This window comes from Narcine bancroftii, chromosome 7 (assembly GCF_036971445.1).
Source record: "Narcine bancroftii isolate sNarBan1 chromosome 7, sNarBan1.hap1, whole genome shotgun sequence".
NCBI lineage: Eukaryota > Metazoa > Chordata > Chondrichthyes > Torpediniformes > Narcinidae > Narcine > Narcine bancroftii.
This window is the reverse complement of record NC_091475.1, coordinates 83,316,841-83,340,876: the sequence shown is the minus strand read 5'-3', so window position 1 is coordinate 83,340,876 and position 24,036 is coordinate 83,316,841. Positions and strand designations below refer to the sequence as shown.

The window sequence follows — 24,036 nt, the reverse complement described above, 5'->3', positions numbered from 1 at the left end:
GCAGGGCAGATATGCAGGAAATACAAGAGATGCTGTTTTTTTTGAACACCTGATTTATTGAGAATGATACGTCTGATAAACCTCTGAATTAACAAACTAATTCTCTTTTTGTGAAAAATTTTGACAAGATCACTTTTTGTTTTGAGCATCCAGTAAATCTTTAGCTTCATTGATTTTGGATGCAAGATAAGGAGATCCACCTTTATCTGCTTGATTGCGCACCATGATCCTTCTGTGTGCCTTCCAGATCTTAATCTTGTTAGCTCTGGGACTCACTCCCAAAATAAGAGCTGCCTCTCTCTTTGTCATTTTGGCTTCAAATCCATCCCTGTAGTATCCTTGAAAAGCCGATTTTGGCAGATTCAAAATGGATTTTTTCAAAGCAGGTTCTACATGCTTTTCAGCTTGAAAAATATACTGGCCTGCAAACGCGGCAGCTGCTAAGTTGATGGCAGTAGAGGGAAACCATGATTTTTGAAGGAGGACTTTTTGGAAGTTGTGGATTGGAAGATCTCATCATGGGAGTAGATATGACAGAGATGGAAGAATTGAGAGAAAGGAATAGAACCCTCACAGAGACAGGGTATGAAGAGGTGTACTTTAGGTAACTGTGAGAGTTGGTGGGTATTTAGAAGATGTCTGTGGAGAGTTTTTTCTCTGAGATTGAAACAGGGATTGAGAAAGGGGAGAGTGTTGCCAGAGATGGACTGTGAATTTGAGATTGAGATGAAAGTTAGCAGCAAAGAGGATAAAGTTGACAAGCTCATCATGGGTGCATGAGGCGCCACCAATGTAGTAGAGGAAGAGTTGAGGAGCCTTGCCTGTGTCGACATAGCATGGGTTAATCCATATAGCCAACAAAAAGATGGGCATAGCTGGGTCCCATGCGGTACCCATGGCCACCCCTTTGACTTGGAGAAAGTGCAATGCGTCAAAGGAAAAGTTATTGAGGGTGAGAACAAATTCTGCCAGTCAGAGAAGGCTGGTGATGGAATGGGGTTCAGTTCCCTGTATGCGACCATGCTCATTTTCACCATGGATGTCCAATCTCCATACCCCTGTATCTTTCATGCCCTCATTTCTTTCTCAGCAGCATATCCAACCAGTTAAAAATCTCTCAATGTATTGAGGTATTGCAAGTTCTCAACGTTGTTACAATATGATGCAGCAGGTGTGATGTTTGCAGCTAGTTCATAAAGGGATAACGCTATACCCACACTCTTCCAATTGAGTGGATGGATGTTACAGAGGTGAGAGGATTCCAGAGGATCAGAGTGACTTGGGAAACATCACCTACTAAGGATACATTCATTGTGCTTACCGAGACTCCTTTGTGCTTCAGACAGGAGCTTTCTGGGATGTGTCTGTAAGTCTCAAGTGGAAAAGCCTGAAACGCAGACAAATTTCTGTGTCCATTTCATCTTCTTAAGGGCAGAAGGAAGAAAATATTTTGTTTTTTTTCTCTCTTTGGTAAAGTTAAAGTAATGTCCTTGCAACAGTAATCAACAAACGTATCACATGGTTCAAGAGCAGGAGTGTTGGTATGGCATTTGATGTGAGGAAGCTGAAAGTGATTCTGGCCCAGTATTTGAGGGAGGTTACAAATCTTTAGACAAAAAAATGCAGTTTGAAAGTTGGGCTTTAAATATCATGGTTTTGAGTGCAGTGAGGTTATAAAAGACAGATTGGAAGTAAATTAGAATTGTCATTTTTCGTTGTGGATGACTTTGCTTATTGCATTACTACCAATATTCTTTGGGAAAGTTTTTTATCAGAAGAAAACTGCTCAGAGAATGAGTGTCACAGTGAAAAATGAGGAGAAACCCTTCCTGCCTGGCACTGTGAAATGTGTACAAGATTGTTCTATTCTGGATGAACTTTTCACAGGAGCGATGTCTCTTGTTTGATGTTGTCTCGCTGTATTTCCGGACCTGGAAATCTTCATAAAAGCAGGATTTGGTGTACTCTGTGCAGCATTCTGAGGTATTCACTTGAGTTGGGTAAATTATCTGTTGACAGTGTTTAGCCAATTGTAATTTCACCCATCGGTGGTGGTGTCTGAAGGATTTATCCGCTTTTAACATCATGCTCATTGGTTGGGTGGATTTGTGGCGCTAATTGCCCAACATAATGTTTCTTCATGCTAAGGGGGGATGGGTGCATCTGTGCAAGGGATACTTAGAAGAGAATCTTTCATAGCTGATGTGCTAAATAGGATTTTTCTTGCTTTGACCTGGCTATTCCTTAATTGCTGCCTGCACCATATGCCATCTCTGCCATATTCTGTCTGCCAGCGGAATATTTAGCTCCCAAATATAGTAAAGCGAACATATCTGATTTTTGACAGAAGTCGATGTATTATCTAAATTTAAGTGCAGGCAATAGTCTGGGAAAGTATGTTCTTGAACACGGATTGGATCACATATAGACCTTGGGCTTTCCCTTGAGGCTCTTTAACGTCCTACATTAGCATGGTAATCCTCCCATTGATGTATGAGTCAATTTTATCTATTTCACATTTGTCTTCTGCTATCAAGGCAAGCTACAGTGCCCCTTTGCTGTTGTTTTAACCTCTGATAGATCATGCTATTAGATCTTCTGAGGGAATAAAACAAGACATAGGGGTGTTTTTCATGATGTTTTGGTATTTGATGCTTTTTGTAGATAAATGTATATTCTGTTGATTACAAACCTGTTATGTAAGAAGCTACACGAATGAATTGAGATTGGATTGTAACAGTACAGGCAACCTGTACAAAGTACCAAAAGGGTGACGTTCCAACTCTCCTCAACTCATTTCTGTCCAGTGCAAATTTGAATTAGATTTAGAAGATTTTGATAATGGAATATGAAGTCTCTCCATTATAATTTAACAAGCAAAGCTCTTTATAACAGAAAATAATTAATAAATTGAACTTCTTTTCATTTTGCACAATGTTTATTTGCAAATATGTATTTCTGTTTGCCAGTGCCTATTGACCTCTATGAGGCACTGACCCTGTAAAGGCATCATGGAATAATTTAAAGCCTTGGTCATCCTTTACTGTTGATAAGATCACCTTTGACATTCTGATTTTGTAAGTTTTGATGTCCCAAGTTTCTGATGGCTTGCTGCCATTTTCCCTTTCATTTTCTGTTCTTCACATGTTTATTGCTGCATGGAGCTCTCTCAACCATTGATTTGACTCTGTGTGACCAGCAAGTTCCGATTCCAATAAATGCATGTATTTCACAAGCAAATGTTAAGCAAGCCAACTGTTGTATGTTGGGAGACTCAAGTGATGTATGGTTAATTATTTATGGCTAGTTCTGAACAGATTGTGTATTTAATTAATAGGAGTGGTTTGCAGAATTATTTCCTGTAACTTTCTGCACTGACACTGACATTTGTAACTATTTGTGGAGCGTTCACAGGTCATGTACAACATTTGTCCCAAGTAGCTAAAAATGCTAAAGGTCAAAGGGGGCCATCAGTTGTAATGACAGATTTTATGAAATTAATTTGTTCCTTCTGTGGCGGCACTACAACTCCCAGGATGCATCGAATAGGCCATGTGATGTCAGTTCGTGATGATATCAGTGCGTGTTGAGCGCTTGATTCGGGCTTTTAAAAGGTTGTGCATGTGTTGAAGAATAAATCTGTTTGATTCATCTAGAAATGCCTTGTGTGGTTATTTCATTGTGTCCACAATTGGTGACCCCAACAAGTCCAACATAGTTTTGGACAGACATGGACTCTGCAGCTGTCGCTGTGAAACTGCCACCTTCCTGAACAGCTGAGACTGAACTGTGGTTCCAACAGGCTGAAGCACAATTTCACCTTTGCAAAGTCAAATTGGACACCACTCGTTATTACCATCTTGTCAATGCCCTGGACCAGGCTGTCGCTAAGAGCGTCGGTGACTTCCTACGGGATCCACCACATACCAGCACTTTTATTACTTGTATATGGTATGTTCTGTTGGGAAGTGGCAGCCAAACTACTACATCTTGATAGGTTGGGAGACAAAGTCCCTTCAAAACTCATGGATGAAATGCTGTTCCTGTCACCTGGTGAAAAGCCCAATATTATTCCAGCAGCTCTTTTTAGAGTGAATGCCAGATAATATTAGGCTCTTGTTATCCAAGTGTCCATTTGAAGACCCAAGGGCTGTAGCGGCGGAGGCAGTCATTCTATGGCTGGCTAAAAAGCACAGCAGGGAAAGACAAGTCTACACAATCAATCCCTCCAATAATGACCCTGTGTCACATTAGAGTGCTCTTAGCATGTCACTCCTTACAAGCAGGCAACACCGCAAGACAAGCAAGCAACCTGTGGACACCTCGTCTTGGTGTTATTACCACAGGCATTGGGGAATAAATGCTCGCAAGTGCCTTCCACCCTGCTCATTTGTGGGAAATGCCGAGACCAAACCGCCAGTAAGGGCTGCAGCGGTTGGCGAGAAACCTGCAAGCCTACTGTAGATTTGGGACCTGTTGTCCCAGTGAAATTTTCTGTGCACACAGGTTCAGAAGTTGATGTGTTTCCATCCCCATTGGTTTCGACTCATGCCATTCTACCCCGGATCTGCAACTATGAGCAGTTAACAGTTCCAGCATTCTGACCTTTGGCACCAGAAAGATGAATGTCAACTTAGAGAATCATCTCGATACTTGGCCATTTATTAGAGCAGCAGCATCCCGACCTTTGCTCGGTGCAGATTTTCTTCGGGCTCATTCATTCCTCGTTGACTTAAAAGGCCGTCGGCTAATAGATGGAACTACTTTTCAGATCATTCCTCTGGCAGATGCCTATACTGCTGCTCTGCACCTTCAAACATGAAGTAAACCAGTAGATGAATTCCCCAAAGTGTTGGAAGATGTCCCTGAGATTACTACTCTACAATTTTCTGCCTCCACTGCAAAGCATGATGTTACTCATCGCATTTGTACTAAGGCACCACTGCAGTCCTGCCGGCAGTTACTCATCGTTTTGCTCATGTCCACGTGGACATCGTTGGTCCGCTTCCTGTTTTAAGAGGATACAGTTATCTTTTTATAGTAATAGGTTTACGCGGGGTGGCTTGAGGCCGTGTCTATGGTGGATGCTACGACAGAAGCTTTTGCTCGAGCGGTCCTCAGTTCCTGGGAGTCTCATTTTGGTTTACTGGTGCATTTTACTTCAGATAGATGATTACAATTTACTTCCTCACTATCGACGGCCTTGTCTCACTTGCTCAGTACAATTCATCATGCGAATGCCTATCATCCCTAGGCCAATGGAATGGTGGAAATATTTCATCGACGTCTGAAGTTGGTCTCGATGGCTCAGTTAGAGGGCCTGAACTGGGCTGATGAGCTGCCCTGGGTATTACTAGGCATTAGAACAACTTCAAAGGAGGACCTCCAAGCTTCATCTGCTAGGCTCATGTACAGTGCATCGTTGGTGGTCCCAGGGGAGTTCAGCCCCTACCATTCCAACTCCAGCGGTGATCCTAAGGAGCTGGTGAGCAGGCTAAGGGAGACTGTAGGAAAATTGACCCCTTTACCACCATCGTCATATGGAGAACACCTTTCTTTTGTACCTGAAGACCTCAAAAACTGTGAATATGTCTTCATCCAAAGGGGTACACTTGGTCAACCTTTACAGACGCCCTATGAAGAACCTTATAGAATACACGGACAAACTAGGTCGACCTGTATTTTGGACATTGGAGGGAAGCCGCAGTCTTTCACTATTGACAGGCTTAAACCAGCTCATGTGGACAAGTCTTCCCCACTGCAGCAGCCAACAGTCCATCATAGAGGTTGACAACCTAAAAGACAGACAAGCCTTTCTGCCAGTTCTTGGGGGGTAGGGGGATGGGCAGTAGCAGCACTGTGGTGGCACTACAACTCCCAGGAAGCATCGAACGGGCCATGTGCGTGATGATGTCAGCGCGTGTCGAGCTCATGATTCTGGCTTTTAAAAGGTTGTGCTGGTGATGAAGAGCTCAGGCTGCCGGGCAGGAGCGGGGACCTCAGACTCCAAAAATTCAATTGACCCGGCGGCATTTATACACCCCCTTTTGACCCCCTGGAATTTTTTGACACTTCAATCCCAGGGGTCATTATCAACCACTTTGGAGAAAAAGACCATGAAATAATACAAGTTATTTAATGTAACTTAATGTCACTTTATTCAATGAAAGGCGGGGCAGAGGGGCAAGGTCTGGGGGAGCCTTACTAAAGCTCAGCCTAGGGGTCCAAGTAGTAGTTAATTCACCACTCGTGTCCGATCAGAACACTGGAGAGTGGATGCAGATTATTTAGATTCTATGCTTGTGCAACGACCATGAAGAGGAAATGTGGTGAGTATCCCACACATCTAAGATGGCTACACCTAGGTCAGTGGTTTTCAACCTTTTTCTTTCCACTCGTATACCACCTTAAGTAATCCCTATGCCATAAGTGCTCTATGATTAGTAAGGGATTGCTTAAAGTTGGATGTGAATGGGGGGGGAAAAAAGGTTTGAGAACCACTGCTCTATTTTTGAGAACCACTTATTACTGGATTAATTTGCTTGAGAAAAATTGCCATTGGCCCATTCCCTTTGGAGTTATGGAAACCGTGCACATAATGAGTCAATTAGGTACGATTAAAACAGTGGTTTTTAACCTTTCTCTTTCCACTCACCTTAACCAAACCCTTACTAAACACAGAGCACTTCTGGTATGTGAGTGGAAAGAAAAAGGTTGAAAACCACTGATCTAGGACATGCAAAATCATATGCAGGAAAGAATTATAAAGTTGGATTTAGTCTTTGAGATGCAGATAGTTTGTAGAATCTGCAGTGCACCAGCTTACATCAGACATCTTGGGTGAACGTTGAAGCGTACACTAGAAAGGAAACATTGGTTCCGGCGAGCTGTTCAGTACAGACAACAGTATGAGGAAGTGGGAGAGAGGGTAGGATGAAAATTAACAACCTTGTAAGGAAAAATTTGATTGCATGAAGCCCTGCAGAGTAACAATAAATGTTCTATCTGTTTTGTTATGGAAGCATTCATGCTAATGAGTAGCCAACCAGAATTCAAACATGAGAAAATACTTTGTAGAGTGGACTTGTTTTTTTTGTGTGGCTATGTTCATTCAGATGAGTGATGCCAATTGCATGTGAACAAATTGAGCATCTTTACCATTTAAAAACAAAAAAAAAAATCCTCTCATAATTATGGCTTTCAGCCTCTTAATTGGGCAGAGTTTATGAGTTTATTAGCTCCTTGTTGGAGAGCTCATAGATTAGTGGAGATTCCAGACCCCTGCTATAACTGTATAAAATGTTGACGGTCTTGATGTAGATTACCCAGACAGAACTGCAGAAAAACCTGCTTCATGGGTTCCCAGATGACAGCTACTACTATGAACATTGCAATTCTGTAACACAAATAGACATATTTCCCTTAACAAGGAGAGTAATACGCAGTGGGAGCAACTCATTCTTGACCATGGGCCAAAGTGGTCATCTTCTCCTTCAATGTTATTTTTGACTTGGTCAAAGTGTTCCAGCAAAGCTGGAATCCAATCCACCTTAATACCCTATCTGTGGTCTCCTGGATTCTGCTCTGTACCACTTGCGGAGACTGGTACAAGAGGCAGTGAAAGAAACCCCCACACCCCATTCCCCAACCCCACCGCCAAAATAAAAATCATCAAATGAAATACATACCCTGCCTTTTCCTATCCCTAATGACAGGTAACAAAATTAACTTGTCTTAGCATTAGAACCTACTGCAAGATGCAATAATTTTATTTCTAATTTTTGGGAGGAAGTTGGTAAATAGATCGCTGTGACTGAGGTATCTAATCCCTTATTACTATTGAAGTGAACTACACCAAAGCCTATGTTGCTGTACAATCTGATTGTATCCCAGTGTTTTATAGGGAAATGGCCTTCCGGATTGGAATGGTATAGAGGGATATAGGCCAAATACAGGTAAATGGGATTAGTTTAGGGTGATAGCTAGGCTGAAGGGCCTGATTCCCTGACTCTGTATGCCCTGAGCTCCTAACAACTCCTTCATGTCTACATGCTTCACTGATTATCTTAATGTATCAGAATCAAACCGTCACCTAAGAAACTAACTATGATGTCATGCTTTGAATATACCTTCTGGGCACCACTTTAAAACCAGCAAGCCTGACTATTGTCGTGAACAGAATTTTGAAATTATTTGTTTTGTGTTAAAATTGTATTTGTCAACAGTTGTGCAGGAAGTTTGGGGTTAACAGATGCGCACAAAACAGAAATTGATTGGCCCTCCAAAATTCTTTGAGGGTGACTTTGCTTCTTTAACTTTTTTTGTGTTCTTTTGCTTATTGTGGAATTTGTTTGCATAGAATGACAGTCATATTTTGCTATGGTTTTTAGTCTACAGCCAAAACTGTAAGTGAAAGCATCAGGATTGAAGTAGGATAAGTTGTAGAGGTCGTCGTCCAGTCAAAAGGTTAATGGGAGCATTTAGAAAATAAAAATACAAGCGCATCAGCATAAACTGTTGCAAAACGCAGCCTGTAAGGAGTGCCTGTGGACTGTTCCTTTAATTGTATATCCCCCCTCAGTCTGCCTTGAGCACTGTTAAAATGGGGTCCAGCACAAACATGAGGAATATTGCTTCATCTTCCCTCTGAGCTCATCCAGCCTTCCAGACTTGATGCTGGATTCCACGACTTTAGGTAACTGCACTTTCTCTGTTGGAACTGTGTTGTACCTCTGATATTTGCACGACTTTCTCCATTGGCACAGCCTTGTCTCCATTTCACAACTTGGTAAGCGTCTTGCTTTGCATTCTCACTCTCTGACTGACCCATTAACACATCCGCTGGTTGGCCTCCACAAATTAACACCATGGTGACTCTTGCCTCACCTTGTCATAGATATTCCTTTAATTCTTTTAAATCCTCTCCCGCCATATCCACATTTTAGAACGAACTTGTCTTCGATCTTTCCCGGTTTGGATGAATGGACTTTGACCTGAAACATGAAATTATTTTCTCTTGCCATGGATGAGGTCTGACCAGTTGGCAGTTTTAAGCATTTCTATTTGTATGTCAGTACAAACATAACACTTATATTGAGAATTGACCAGATTTGCATAGCTCATTGACCTGCTGAACTGATCCAATATCTAATTGCTTTAAATCTGACAAATTTCAATTCCAGTAATATTGTTCTGCATTAGACTGTACTGTTCAACTCATTGTTTGAGGAGTAAAGACCAATATTTTGTTTTTGCATTAATTGTGCATTCATTTATATGTTTGTTGATATAATTTCAACAGACTAGCTATAAAAAGAACTCTGTTCTGTGATGCTTTTCACTACCACATATTACTGAAAGTCATATCTTTAAATCAAACCCTGAAATTTCTGTCTGGTTCCATATTAAAACCATATGTGATTATAAATGCCTAGACAAAGGGAGCAGTGACTTGCAAATAGAATGCAGTAAGCTCCATTTAAAAGTTCAGCTGGATATTTCTGTCCCTTCCAGATTTAATCACATGCCAAGAGCATGCTGCTCTTGGCAAGGCCCAATGGTGTTTCATTCGCACCTGATGCTGTTCCTCAATGAAAGTTGTGTTTAATTTTAGTGCAGACCATTGTACTGTATGCATTGTTGTAACATTTTAAATTGTAGGCATCTGTTGGGCCCATTAAAGCATACAAAATTAATTTCCTTCGAAGCTACAGGAGAATAGTGAACAAAATAAATGAAATCCTTTCAAAACCTTAGGATGCCTCAAAGTGCTCCAAGGAAATGAGATACTTTTGTAGTCTGGCGACTTGTGTAGAAAACACCAGTCAACAGAATTCAAACTCTCTCAAGATAATTAAAACAGAAAATGCTGGAGACATCCAGCAGGTGAGAGAACATAGCGGGAGAGACGATTCCAACCAAAAGTTGTATCAAATTGTGGTATTGCCTCAACTTTCCTACCAGGCATGACCTACATTCCTATTAGCATTGCATAACACTGACAAAGCAATGTAATCACCTCCAACTGCCTCATTAATTCTTTGGGCATGGCTTCACAATATGCCCTTTATTCTATCTGCCCCTTCTACCACTCTGCATTGTAAATGGGTCTCTAACCTGAAATGTTCACTCTCTTTTGCTGAACACAGTTGTTACCTGGTCTGCTGGATTTCCACCCTTTCCTGGGTTTTTTTTTTGCATCAGATTTTCAGCATTTGGGCTTTGATTTGCAGAAGGCGAAAAAGATCCTACTCTCTGCTTTACTGAGTAGACCTGAGGGGTGAACAAGAACCAGAATAACATCGATAAATTTCCATGCTTTTTTCAACAGCAGTACTTTCAGATTTTTTTTAATATCCATCTGAGAGAGCAGACAGGTTTTTTAAAAAGTTTTGACTGAAAGGTGGCATCTTGGACTGTTTAAGTTGATGCCTTTGGAGCACTTGAGCCCATGAAGTTTGACAGAGAGGCCTGAGACTTGCTGATTGAGCCATAAGTGAGTCGCAGGTGATGTCACTGAAATGAAACCTTCTCTTACAACTCAGACTTTGTATTCTGCTGCTGTGTGGGTTGGTGGAATCTTCGTGTGCTGAGGCACCGAAACAAGCCTGTTGGCACAACAAACCTGCACCATCCACCCATTTAAATTAATGCTTCATTCATCCCATTCTTTCTTTATTCTTCCCACATTCTCATAATTTCCCCAAGATTCTGTCACTTCTGGGGACCAATACAGTAGCCAGTTAATTTACTAATCAACGCATCTTCGAGGTATGGGAGGAAATCCTCATGGTCACAGGAAAAATGAGCAAATTCATCACAGACAGAATCCAAGGTTGTAATTGAACCATAGTCTCTGGCCCTGCAAGACTAACTGTCTAATTTTCACATATTGTCTTGAGGAATCTGAATCAACTGCAGGATATGTGAATTCAGTACTGTGAGATATAAGAAATAAACAGGAAAAAAAATCACAGGTAAATAGAGTTTAAAAACAAATACTCCAGTAATAAAATTTGGAACAACTACTGATCATTATTTTTGTTATCTTCCACAATTATTCTCCATATTCTTCTCCAGATTTTTGCATTCCTTTCTGTATTCCCCTTGGCATACCTACTGGTTGTGTATCACCCTGCCATTAAATTTGCAATTACATTTTAAATTCGTAATTTATCTTAACAGGAAATAAACAACCTTTACCCATGATTTTTTTTTCTTGCTTGTTCTTTTGTTGCTGAACAACGGGGAAGGTGATGATCTGTTGTTGATTTGCTTAATGTGGCAATTCATCTGTCCTGATCTAGTTACTTCATTATGGCAGGGGTCTCACCTGTGCCAGGGCTTTCCATACATCATAAGAGCTTAAGAAATAGAAGCAGGTGTAGGCCATCGAGCACAAGATCGTGGCTGTTCTGGCTGTGGACTCAGCAACACTTTACTTGCCTGTTTCCTGTAATCCTTAATTCCCCTATCATTCAAAAACTATATTCTTTATCAGAACGCCAGAGAAGAAATGGGAAGCTTGATTAAATATTCACTGTTTCAGCTCTGCTGGTCTAACTTTACAAATGTAAGCTAAAAATCTAGCTGGGAGATAAACAGCCAATTCATTTCCAAGGAAGAGAATTCAGAATATGATTCCTTTATTATATGATTTAGGAAAGTATTAGCATTGTTTCTAGTAAAGCAATGAGAATATTTTGATCAATTGCAGATGAGTGGAAAATGATTATTTTCAAGCACTTCAAAGATTAGAAAGCAGATGTAAATTCTGTTACAATGACTTGTTAATCCTTGGAATCATGAGGGGACGATGGTATTGGCTAATCAAAGATTTATCGAGTTGCCCAATTTAAATGCAGAACAAAAGCTAAAACCCGCAGACACAAAAAACCATGAAATAAAAATTGAAAATGCCGAGTTTCACTAGCAAGTGAGTCAACATCTAAGGATTCAGATTGATGACCAAATCATAGGACAAACTGGTTATGGTTTGTTTAGCCTGTGTCAAGCACTGAGTTCCTGGTAAATTTTGTCTGTTTTTTGTGGCTAGGAACTCCAAAATATTTCAAAAACATAATCTCAAAAGTAGTTTGTATATGATGTATGTCATTTTGTTTGTGGTCTTATTTACTTGTAGTTACTGACTGTAGTCTGTTCTGAATTGCAATCCTTGTATTTCCCCAAAAACACCCCAATTTATTTGATGAAAGAATCTTGATTCAACAAACACAAGTTGTACATATCATTTACCTTTGTCAGTGTGATATTTAGTGGCTCATTTCTAAGATCATGCACACACAGGAGACTGCAAATGCTGGAATCTGGAGCATCAAGCAATCTGCTGGAGGAACTGGGGGAAAAAGAGAATTGTCAATGTTTCCAGTCTTAATCAAGGATTCCAATCCGAAACATAGACAATTCTTTTCTCCCACTCGGACCTGCGGAGTTACTCCAGCAAATTCTTTTTTGTTCCAATACTTGCAATAGCTTAAAATTACATTGGAAAGAAAGTGCAATGGATTTTGGCTGTGTTCTAAAAGAGTATTTGATTTTTCCTATCTTCTCCCACCCCACCCAGTCTTGCCAGTTTTATCTCTTTCATGGCATGTGGCTGGCTCTTGCTTCTGTTGGCATTTAGAGGTCTTGAACTAGAAACCATTCTTAAAGTGTAAGGCCCAAGAATTGGGTCATGAAGGTGTTTGACTAAGTGGTACTGCCAGTCACATTTGGTCCTGACCCTGCCCACAAGAGTGCACTTCAATGGAATGGAAGGAGCAGAGAACAGATATTGCCACATACAGTTAGCATTACCAACCAACTCCTTGAGGTGATTTTCAACACTTGCTCATGTTCAATGTGAAACGTCAGATAAAATGAGATTATCCCAGTATGATATTTTAAAATGGAACAAGTGGAGTCTGACATTTGCTCTCCTGGTTACCCAACAATGTCTTTGGCATTGTCTGACTGTGTAATTTGTTTGATTTTGTTCTAGGGCATCAAAGCAAATGAAATGTGCGTGGCAATATGCACATGAGCAAGGGTTAAAGTTCAAGTACTGATATGCGCAGAGCTGGTTTGTAATCGAGCCCTCATAAACTTTATGACCAGGGCGTGGATGCAGAGGAATTTTGTGGTTTCTGAGTTGCCTTCAATTGGGCAATCTCTGCTTTGGAAGGGTAGAATAAGGTTTAGTCCTGGCTGTGAGTCCTTTCTCAGGCAGCCTCATGGACTTCAGAAGGATGTCTAATACCCCTGTGGCAGCCAGACAGCATGTGGCTTGTTAAGCATCACCCTGTGATCCTTCACTTTTAGCAGAGGAGGAGGGGGTGTGTGAAAATGCATTCCCTTGAATTTGCCAAAATAGGTTCATGGTTCCTTTATTGTTATGGACATTAGTAAAGAAAATGTGTTTACTTTTGTTTACCCATAAAGGTACACGAGGTGACACCACCCTACCAAACAGGAAAAGAGTGCTGTCAGAGGCATTGAGGATACGTGGATCCCTCCCTCCACACCCTTCCTCCCATCACTTTCCCCAATTTCACTGCCTCCTGTGCCCCGTAACCTTTTCAACCACCCGATTTCCTGAATCAGGAAACCTGACCTCCAGACATCTGAATCATTCGTCTCGGCCATTGGGTCCAAGCCCTTGATTCTATTAGGAAACTGTTAAAGCCTGAGGCCCTTCAGGAGTGCTGTTCACCATTTGCACCCTCATGGTTTCCAGACCCGATCCCTGGTTCCCACGAGCTGGTCTCCAGCAGTTTGTGGACAACCCACGGCCTGTGGCCATGGGGGTGGCAAGATTGGCATAGTGGTTAACACAATGCCTTTATAGCACCAGCGATTGGGACTGGGGTTCAAATCCTGTACTGTCTGTAAGGAGTTTGTACATTCTCCCCGTGTCTGCGAGGGTTGTCTTTAGGGTCTCCGGTTTCCACCCACTGTTCAAAACATACCAGGGGTGTAGATCGGGTGTGCATTCGGCGGTATAGACTCGTGGGGCAAAATGGCCTGTTACTGTGCTGAATGTCTAAATTTAAATTTAAAATTTTGAACACCTTGTTCATCTGCTGCTGTGGTTTCCTTCTCCGAAGGATCTTCTCCCAGGCTTTTTCTTCTCAACTCTGGTACCCTGAATCGGTCTGCTTGTCCCAGAGCCTGCAACCCTCATGGTCTGGGCTGTCTGCACATGCACCTCTGGATTCTTTGATGTTGTATATATTTTTTAAAAATGTCCTATTCTACAGGTTTGCAGATGTATTAACCATCTAAAACTATTGGCTGACAATATTTGCACCTGCTGCATCAAATTGATTGTTAGAGGAGTGCTTTATATGCCTGCCCTTGGGAAAAGTGGCAGCATAAAAGGTCCGAGACTATGTGCGGTGTCAAACACTTCCCTTTATGCACGCCACCAGTGAAGCTGTCAGGAAGGGGGTGCTGGCCTGATAGCCAGGATCAGGATGGGGCTTGGTTGAGGGTTTTGCTGAATGGTGGGAGGTTGGTTCTGGGGTGCTCCGTTGCTGGTTGGTGAGTATGTGTGCATGTGTCACTGGGGTGGAGAAGGCAGGGGAAACATACAGGCAGGAAGTTCCAAACTAAGGGGAAGAGTGATGAATGTGGCATTACAATGGTTCCTGATAGAAGTGAGTTCCCCTTGGCAGGATCCACAGGTTTAATGAGTGATGCTGAAGTAGCTAACACCAATCAGAAATGAAACCTCTGGAAAGACATATGTTGCAGTACATCTTATGCACACTAGACTTGAATGAAGTATCACTGCTTTCTTCCAGGTCTCTGTAATTTGCCTCTTTTCCGGGGCTAATTGTTCATTGAAGTAGAATTGCAAGCTCACGGTGCCACGTGAACCAGTCTTAAGATGCGTGGTTTATTGGAAAGAATAACTGGAATTAAATTCCCACAGGACACAATGTTGTTTTTATTGGGTGATATTAAAGGGGTTAAACCTGAATTAAAATTGAACATGTTCCAAGTGATGTTTATTCAAATTGCTTTGGCAATAGCCTGAAAATGCATTGCTATAACTTGGAAGTCAGATACAGATTTGGGACTGGAAAGAGGGCATCCAGAATTTCAAAGTTGTATACCACTTGAAAAAATTACTTATAATTTAAGAGATGAATAACATATATTCTATAAAATATGGAGCCCATATTTACAAAGTATTAAGGATAAATATTTAAATGAAACTCCAACATTCCCTTTCTCCTAATAGATCTCCACATATTACAAGAAGTTTTACAGGATGGAGTACTTCTGTTGAGGGTCTCTTTTTTTCTTATTTTTTTGTAGGGGGTTAGAGGGGGAGGGGTTCTTTTTTTAAATCTTTTTTTCTTTTTATGTACAGATACCACATATATTTGTAATGGATTTGTAATATTACATGATAATTGAAGTTTTTTGTGGTTTTAAAATTTATAAATAAATTAGAAAAAAAAAGACGTGTGGTTAATGGAGACTTTAAGCTATTGTCATTTCTGAGGCAGATAAAAACATTTAAATGACTGGTTGATAAACGTTTTAGTACTTTATTGATCAAAATTGAATAAACCAATATCCCAGCCTTTCAATTGTGGCCCTGATGTTGATGGCTGTCAGTCTCTCAAGCTTCTCACCAATGTGTTCCTGTCAGTGTTAAATCTATACCCCTTCTTCCTCCAAATCCTACTTTTCTACTTGCCCAAAGCCCACCTGTAAAGTTCATCATGGATTTGCTTTTGGAACATGCGACGATTGATAGGAACGAAAAAAAAATGTACAGAAATCTTGAAATTAAAGCAGAAAGTCTTAGAAGTACTCGGTAGATCAGGCAGCATCTGTGGAGTTATTTTTATGGAGACTTTTCATCAGATGAAATCCCGTTAAACTGAAACATTGACTTTGTTTCTTCATAGACATGCTGCTTGATCTACTGAATATTAATTAATTTCCTATAAAATATTGGTATTCATTCTCTGTTGGCTATCATGACTTTATCTGGACATCTGTCTTGCCTTTTCATTTTGTTCTATTTGTTTAAGCCATTATTTTGAACAATTTACAACTTCACAGATTGCAAGCTGAAGGATGTAAGATTGCAGAGGTAACCAGTTTCTTGACCTGGGGTTCGAACAGATCTCAAGTTAACCTTTACTTTGAATTTCTTCATCCAGTAGCTCTCAACCTGTAGTCTCTGGATGACTGTGAATTTAATGACATTAAAACCCCTAAAATTCTCAATATCATTCCCACCAATGATCCTGTTGGTCTTCTGGGAAGGTGCTCAAGTTCACCTGCCCCTACCACAGGAGGCCTGTGGGTGGTCCACAGGAAGTATTGGGTAAAACTAATGGTCCGGAGGTGATAAAGGTTGAGCACCCCTGTCTTAATGCCTACAAATTGTCTATCATATGGAGTTTCCATTCAGGAATCTAAAGCTGGATTTTCCAGGTCACTGCACTGAGCCGTCTTTGCACAGCATTTATTTACCAGGGATATGAAGAAACTGTTCTGAATTTCCAAAATGTTATATTTGGCTGACCAACTGAAATAAAACCAATAAGATGCAAGCTGATTTACATAAATTAGCAGAACATGCCAGTGTGTTGTTGAGATTAAAAAAAATTAGTCAGGAAATTTCAGATGCTGAGTTAGTGCCCTGAGACAACACCCTTTCTTATTTCTCATCCAAGTTTATCCCCAAGTTTAATCAGCAGGCCAAAGCTGGAACTTCTGAATTTCCCTCTTTGTTTGTTTCTCTATCTTTTTTAGCTGTTTTTTAAAGGTGAATTTTTAGACCAAGCTTTGGGTTATCTGCCCTGACATCTTTATAACTCAATATTTTGATTATGTTAAGTTAAAAGGTATGAAAGGAATACCAATTGGAGTTAATATTGGGAAATTATCTCTGTTTCCTTCAAAATTAATACTGTGTCTGTTTTAAGTGAAACTTTCTCTTTGTGTACTTGAAGTGTCCCTACGGTGACACAGATGGTAGAGTAGCTGCCACATAGTGGCTCAGGTTCAGTTCTGTCCTTGGGTGCTACCTGAGTGGAGTTTGTTTTCCTTGTATCTGCCTGGGTTTCCTTTGGGTAGCTTTGACCCCTGAAGGTTGGTTGTTTACCAAGATATAGTAAGCTGCTCTAGCCTGTAGAATTTGGAGATATGTAATGGTCGGGAATGTGGGAAGAATGGAAAAATAATGGGATTACCGAAGATGGATGCTTTATAGGTTGAAATGTACTCAGTTGGCTGAAGGGCCTGTTGCTAAGCTCTTTGTTAGAAGGTGAAACCTTCAAAGATGATGTCTTAAAAATTAATCAGGGATTAGTTGATCACTCTATAAAAGGCTTACAAAGAAATCCCTACAATAAAGCAAGTTAGGATGTTTGAGCATGGTTGATAATGGGGAAAGAAACAGGATATTGATCATCGAGCATTGGCAGAACTAACAAGTGCAAGTGATACTGTTTGTATAGCGCATGATAATGTTCACATCTGCAGCAGTGAGCACATTTTTGATCAAGGTTATTATGTCTCTGCAAAAATGCAAACATTTAGTGCAACCTGCTTCTTTTGCCAAAACTGTCACCCAGAAAGCATGGGGTTAAAACCTTAAATTGCATGAGCAATTAGATGTGGACATTTGATCTCACTTCCACATTTCTTTATTCAGCAAGTTATGTTTTAGGCTGTTACCTCAATAAAGGTCCTTTTATAGGTGGTCAGTAAGATAGGATATGTTACACTGATGTTTAGTTCTGTCACCACCACCTTAAAGAAAAACATACTGAGGAGTATAAATTTTATGATACCGTTATTGCATTCTAAAATTAGCTGCCAAGCAGAGAGCTCATGACAAGGGGCCTCACAAACTACTTGCAGAAGGAAATTATCTGCAGTTATAGGGAGATGCTCACAGCTGGTCACAGGTTTTCTTGATTCCCTTAAAAACTCAGAGATTTCTTGATTGTTTTTTTGGTTCCAAATTAACTGCAATGTTTATGTTCTCTCGAGAGATGAGTAAGGGGTTGCTCTAATGAGTTTGGTGAGGGCATGGATGTTTGAACTGGAGACCCTGCACCTTCCTTGAGCTGGAGAAGCCCCATTGTTCCTTGTTGCAAGATACCAAAAATTCTGATTGGAGTCTGGATCGCTTCCCCAATACCCCCCCCACAATGTTGGGTCAGGTATCCTGTTCCATCCTCTATCTTTTGGGTGAACAAGAGAAACTTACTACATCATAGAGAGCCAATTAAGAAATAGTTCACAAGTTTGTAAAGAGATTTATTTATTAAGCTGGAGCACAATCAACTAAATTTACAAATGTCAGTTGTAATTGATCTAGGGTCTTCCATCTGAACACCAGTGGAAAAGCACACTAAGACCTAGGTCTATCTCCTCTGTTCTTCTGCTCTCAGGGAAGATCAGAATAATTGACATAAATTTGAATAGTTTGATGTCTGCCCTTAATCAGCTTTGTAATCCAACCACTTTGAAATCAACAATACCGATGTGACGTTGCCTGTTTAAATTTGAATCATTTCTATTAGAAAGTGACTCTGTTCAGCCGTGGATACAAAATTCATGCACTCATTATTTACCCCTGCCTTTTTATTGGACAAACACAAAAAACTGCAAATGCGGAAATCTTGAGTAAACACTGGGAAGTTGAAAGGACTTAGCAGGCCAGGCAATGTCCATGGAGATAAACAAACAGTTAATGTTTTTGGTTTGTATCTTTCTTCGAGATTGGGATGGGTGGGAGGGGTATCATGCATTTAAAAGAAAGGGGTAGGAGAATCTTTCTGGAAAATTATTGTGCAAGTCATTATAGATTTGATGTTGAACTATGTGGAAAGAAGATACATATGCTGATAACTTGATGAGTTTCAAAGAAAACAATAATGTTTCTGTGAAATAAATCATCCCTTTCCTAGTTTTACATAATTGAGTTGGAGATTGAATTTCCTTAGTTCGTCAGTGGTTTGATATGTATGCTTTCCAAGTCCTGTGTCCGCATTTGTAATGGAAACAGCCGAGGTTAATGTCACCAGGGCGACTGTGCAGGTAGTTGAAGGAATTGTGAGATAAGGCATTTAACAGACACCTATTTCCATAAGTAATGACCCAAACAGTTCACAGTAAATGCATCTGGACTTTCAAAATGCAAACAAAATGCAATTGGAGTTTCAAAACAATGGAAACACAGCTGGTCAACTCAGGGACACTGAGCCAATCAAGGTTAAGAATACTCTCTTGTGCCATGATATAGGGCGAATGAAAATATTTAGCAGGTTTGTGATACCCACTTAAATAAAACCAGGTTTTATTTTAGTTGCTTGTAGATGTTTACCATCATAGTATTTCCCCTTTTGGTTGATCAAATAAAATTTTAAGTACTGTTTAATTCAATAAATTGATTTAATGTGGATGAATAATTACCTCCCACGAGTAAAAATTTTCATTAAAGCCTGAAACTTTGCAGAAATCAATAATATGGCATAAAAATGATCAATTAATTTGCTGTTCTTCACAACTTCTGACATATTTTCTTGCCCTGTCCCTAAAATGTTCCTGTAACTCGCACATCATTTTCACTCAATGTAAGTAAGGTTGAATATTTTTTTTAAATAGAGGCACTCAGACGGAGGAACAACTTCTGTAATAGTTTATTTTTGTGCAACGATGAAGAGCTGGCAGATTTGGCTGGGCTGTGTGTTGTGCAGTGATTGGACTGGCGTCAGGCAACTCCTTAGCAACTACAGGTATTAATCAGGATCTCTCTCCAAACCCGAACAAATTGTTTATATTTTGTTTTGTGGAGTTCATGGTAGTAGTACGGAGGGGAACTGACATCCTAACTTGCGTCACTAGTTCTGTTACAGCAGCTGGAGAAATGAGAGTTGCAGCATTTGGAGTGACAAGTGGCATCTGTACTTTGTACTATAACAATCAGATTTGATGTCTCATATCAACAATTACATTTGATTGAGCAATGCTTTTGTCAAATTTCACCCATTATTTTTCCCCTTTCACATCGCTCATTCATATCCAAGATCAGAAATCTCGAAAGCTTTTGAGTATGGCCATCAAGGGTTGGTTTGAGGTAAATTCCTTGTTCTTAATCAAAATGTGCTTGTGGTAGTCTTTACCTCTTTTGATCCACTGCAAGTTTAGAAATTCCTATTCTTTCAGAATAGGATTAAGCTTTGAATCAGTGCAGATGATCCATGGGTGGGAATCTGATCTATTTTTGACACATTGCCTGGGAGTGCACATTAGTTAAATCCACATGTGCATTGGGAATCACTTCGTAGCATCACTCCTCGTTCATAGATCTGAGGTTTACAAGGTTAAAAATGGCCTCAAAGAAAGCTTTTGTTCTATAAGAGGGGTGGCCAAACTATGACTCATGAGTCACACGCGGCTGTTTGATGTATAATGTAAGGCTTGCAGAAATATGTTGAGTGAGACAGAAATTGTAGTTTTAGTTGCTGTGGCCTGCGATTATGTGATTGTGGATCTCAAACATCTTAATTTTATTGTATGTAGCTCTTAAGTTAACCAAGTTCGGCCACCCCTGTTCTATAATGTGAATGTGTATATATATATATATATATATAAAATAATTTTAAAATTTAATTTAGATATACAGCACAGTCACAGGCCATTTTAACCCACGAGTCCATGCCACCCAAATTTAGACATACCCCTGGTACATTTTTGAATGATGGGAGGAAACAGGAGTCCCCCAGGGAGAACCCAAGCAGACACGGGAAGAACCTACAAACTCCATACAGACAGCTCAGGATTCAAACCCCGGTCCTGATTGTTGGTGCTATAAAGGTGTTGTGCCAACCGTTCGCATTGTGATTGCATGTGTTCGTATTTATAACAGTAGTAAGGAGTTTGTCCGAAGTGAAGGCAGTTGATTTGGGAAGATTAGAGCTTACCTGTTATATTAATAATATTATTTGTGAGCTTAATTTTTTGATGTCATTTGAGAGTGACAAGATAATTTGAGGGGGATGGTCTTTACACAGAGTACCATAAATATGCGTGTATAATGTGAAAAATTTTGTACCAAAATTTGAGCTCAAAGTAGGGGTCATATTATACACGCATATTTATGGCAGAGCAAATTGGGCGGGCGAGGGGGAAGAGAGATGGCAGCGCGAATCGGGCGGCCGAGGGGGAAGAGAGATGGCAGCGCAATTCGGGCGGGCGAGGGAGGTCATATTATACATGGGGGTAAAATGTTTCTCCCTTTGTCCCCTCAAAAATGGGGGGGTCGCATTATACGCAATACATTATACACACATGTTTGTGGTGGATGCCTGTTGGGCACTGCCTGTAGTGGAATTTGATTTGACAACTTAAAGATTGGTCTAATACTCTCAGAATAATGTGTATATTAAAAGAAACATCCAAGTTATGTCACTTAAATGTAACTCTGTTTGCAACACAAATCAATAGGTTGGATAAAATGGTATACACCATGCTTGCCTTCATCAAGGTGTAATATAAATGAGTTGGGATATCATGTTGTTACTTTACCAAACACTGTTTAGGCAGCATTTGAAGCACTGTGTAGTGTTCCGGTTGCCTCATGATAAGGAGGGTGATATTGTGTTGGAGAGAGTGCAGAGGACATTCACCAGGAGGATGGTTTTTTAAATTTATGTAAAATTTTTGACTATACCACCGGGAGGATGTCGTCTGCATTGGACGATTATACTTGGGAGAGAATGATTAGATTAGGCTTGTTTTCCCTGAGTGATGGAGACTGAGGGATGGCTCGATCCAAGTATACAAGATTGTGACAGGGATCAATAGGGTCAAGTCGTAGAAGTAGGATGTGGGTCTCAGGTTTTTAAAGGGAATTTGAGAAGGATGGTCTTTACACTTCTTGAAGTGGTGGTGGAATTGGAGATGATCATTACACTTGAGGCCTTGAGACAGATGGTTAAGCCATGGAAGGATTTGATCCTAATACAGGAAAATGGGATCAGTGTAAACGGGTGAAGCGGTCAGCATGAATCTGATGGATCCTGTGCTGTCTCTGCAAAATGTTGGGTTTTATTGGATAGAGGACAGTAAGCCTTCATTGAGGCTTTAAGGTTCATCTAAGTAGAATTCTTTGTTTTATATGGGTTAAGTACTCTTAACTATGAAAATATTTAAGTATTAAATGATGACTTAAAATATTTCTCACCAATTCTAGTCACGTTTTAAATTTTTGCAGTGACCTTTTAAGTAGCTTTGTCACCTCTGGGTCTGGGTCAGAAGGATGTGGCTCAAAGCCTGCTTTTAAATCAAAAATTGAGGCCAATACTCCATTTGATATATCAGTGAGTGCTGCTTTGTCAAAGGTGCGGTGTTTTGAAAGAGATATTAACCAGAGTTGCCTGGAATGGAGGTGGTAGATTTCATGACACTATTTTGACAAACTTTGAAGTGGAAGAGATATCCCTGGTATTTACTTATTAACGTTGTTCGTGCTCTGCGTAGATTGGTGGCCACGTTACCTACAGTGACTTAAAGAGATCTTATTGGCTCTGGAGATTTTTCAGACAACAACGTTCAAAGCTTTGTTCCCAAACTTTTACATTGACTTCAGACTTGCAAGATGCTGGAGGGGCAAGCAGGGTGAAGAATTGACAATGACTCTGTTGGGTTTTATTACAGGGAAAACAGCAAATTTCCTAAACAGCTTCAATCCTTGTGTCTGTCTCTCTGGAATGTGCATATTCTTCATGTGTCTGCATAGGATTCCTCCCTGGAGACCAAAACTGTACACTGTACTCCAGGTGTTGGTCTCACCAAGGCCCTGTACAGCTGCAGCAAGATGTCCCTACTCCTGTACTCAAATCCTCTCGCTATGAATGGCAACATACCATTCGCCCTCCTCACCGCCTGCTGCACCTGCACACCCACTTTCAACGACTGATGCACAGCGACGCCCAAGTCTCGCTGTACCTCCCCTTTTCCTAAACAGATACCATTTAAATAATAATCCTCTTTCCTGTTCTTACCTCCAAAGTGGATAACCTCGCATTTATCCACATTATGCTGCATCTGCTATGTCCTGGCCCACTCGCCTAACTTGTCCAAATCTCCCTGCACACTCCTAGCATCCTTCACACAGCTAACCCTGCCACCCAACTTTGTATCGTCTGCAAATTTCGAGATACTGCTATCTATTCCCACATCCAAGTCAGATCCAGCACTGTTTGTAAAGAGTTTGTACATTCTGCCCCATGTCTGCATGGATTTCCTCTGAGAGCTCGGTTTTCTTCTGACCCTTCAAACCATACTGGAATGTTGGACGAGCTCGTGGGCCGGAAGGGCCTGTTACTCTTCTGTATGTCTAAATTTAAACTTGTGTATAAATTTATTTGGAACCTCTTTTTCTGGTTTTGCACATTGTGGTCATTTATACCTTTGTCATTGGCAGACCTTGAATACCTGTAAGAATTGGGCTGCGGCTGTACATTGTACTTCATGCATTTGACAATAAACTCTCCATCATTCTGGTCCAGCCTCATCCAAAATAATGCATTCCATTGTAACCACCTCATAAGAAGAATGTAAGAGAAGGATCAGAAAACAAAATGTTTCCTGGTTTGAGGATCCATAATCACACAGATTTCAAAGGCTGAAAATATTTTCCTTTGGGAAGAGAAGACTGAGGGGAGGTTTGATGTGCATAAAATAGCGGGGTGTCTGGACAGAGTGCATTTTGATGGGTGGAGGGGTCAAGGATCAAAGGTCAATCTGAAGCTAGCCTGTTGAGGTGGCGGGTCGTGGACACCCAAACAGATCAGAGGGCAATGAGAGCAAATTGGGCTGCAGCTGCAGAAGGGGGGATGCTGGTGTAATAGAAAGGAATCAGGACCCACTGCAAAGTGGTCTCCAGAGAATGGCACCAGGATGTATAATTGCAAAGAAAAATGCTCTGTATCTGTTATTGTCCTGCAAATGATTTCCAGTTGTCAATGTGGTTCACAATGTTTTTATTGT

The 24,036-nt window shown here is 40.6% G+C and overlaps 1 protein-coding gene and 1 pseudogene across 4 annotated transcripts in view; one reads left to right on the top strand and one right to left on the bottom strand.

The window, feature by feature from the left end:
• LOC138739087 (LIM domain only protein 7-like) overlaps positions 1 to 24,036 on the top strand; it is a 218,083-nt gene that overhangs the window by 99,099 nt on the left and 94,948 nt on the right. The gene's annotated exons all lie outside the window — the stretch shown is intronic.
• Positions 56 to 23,091, bottom strand: LOC138739729 (mitochondrial import inner membrane translocase subunit TIM14 pseudogene; annotated as a pseudogene).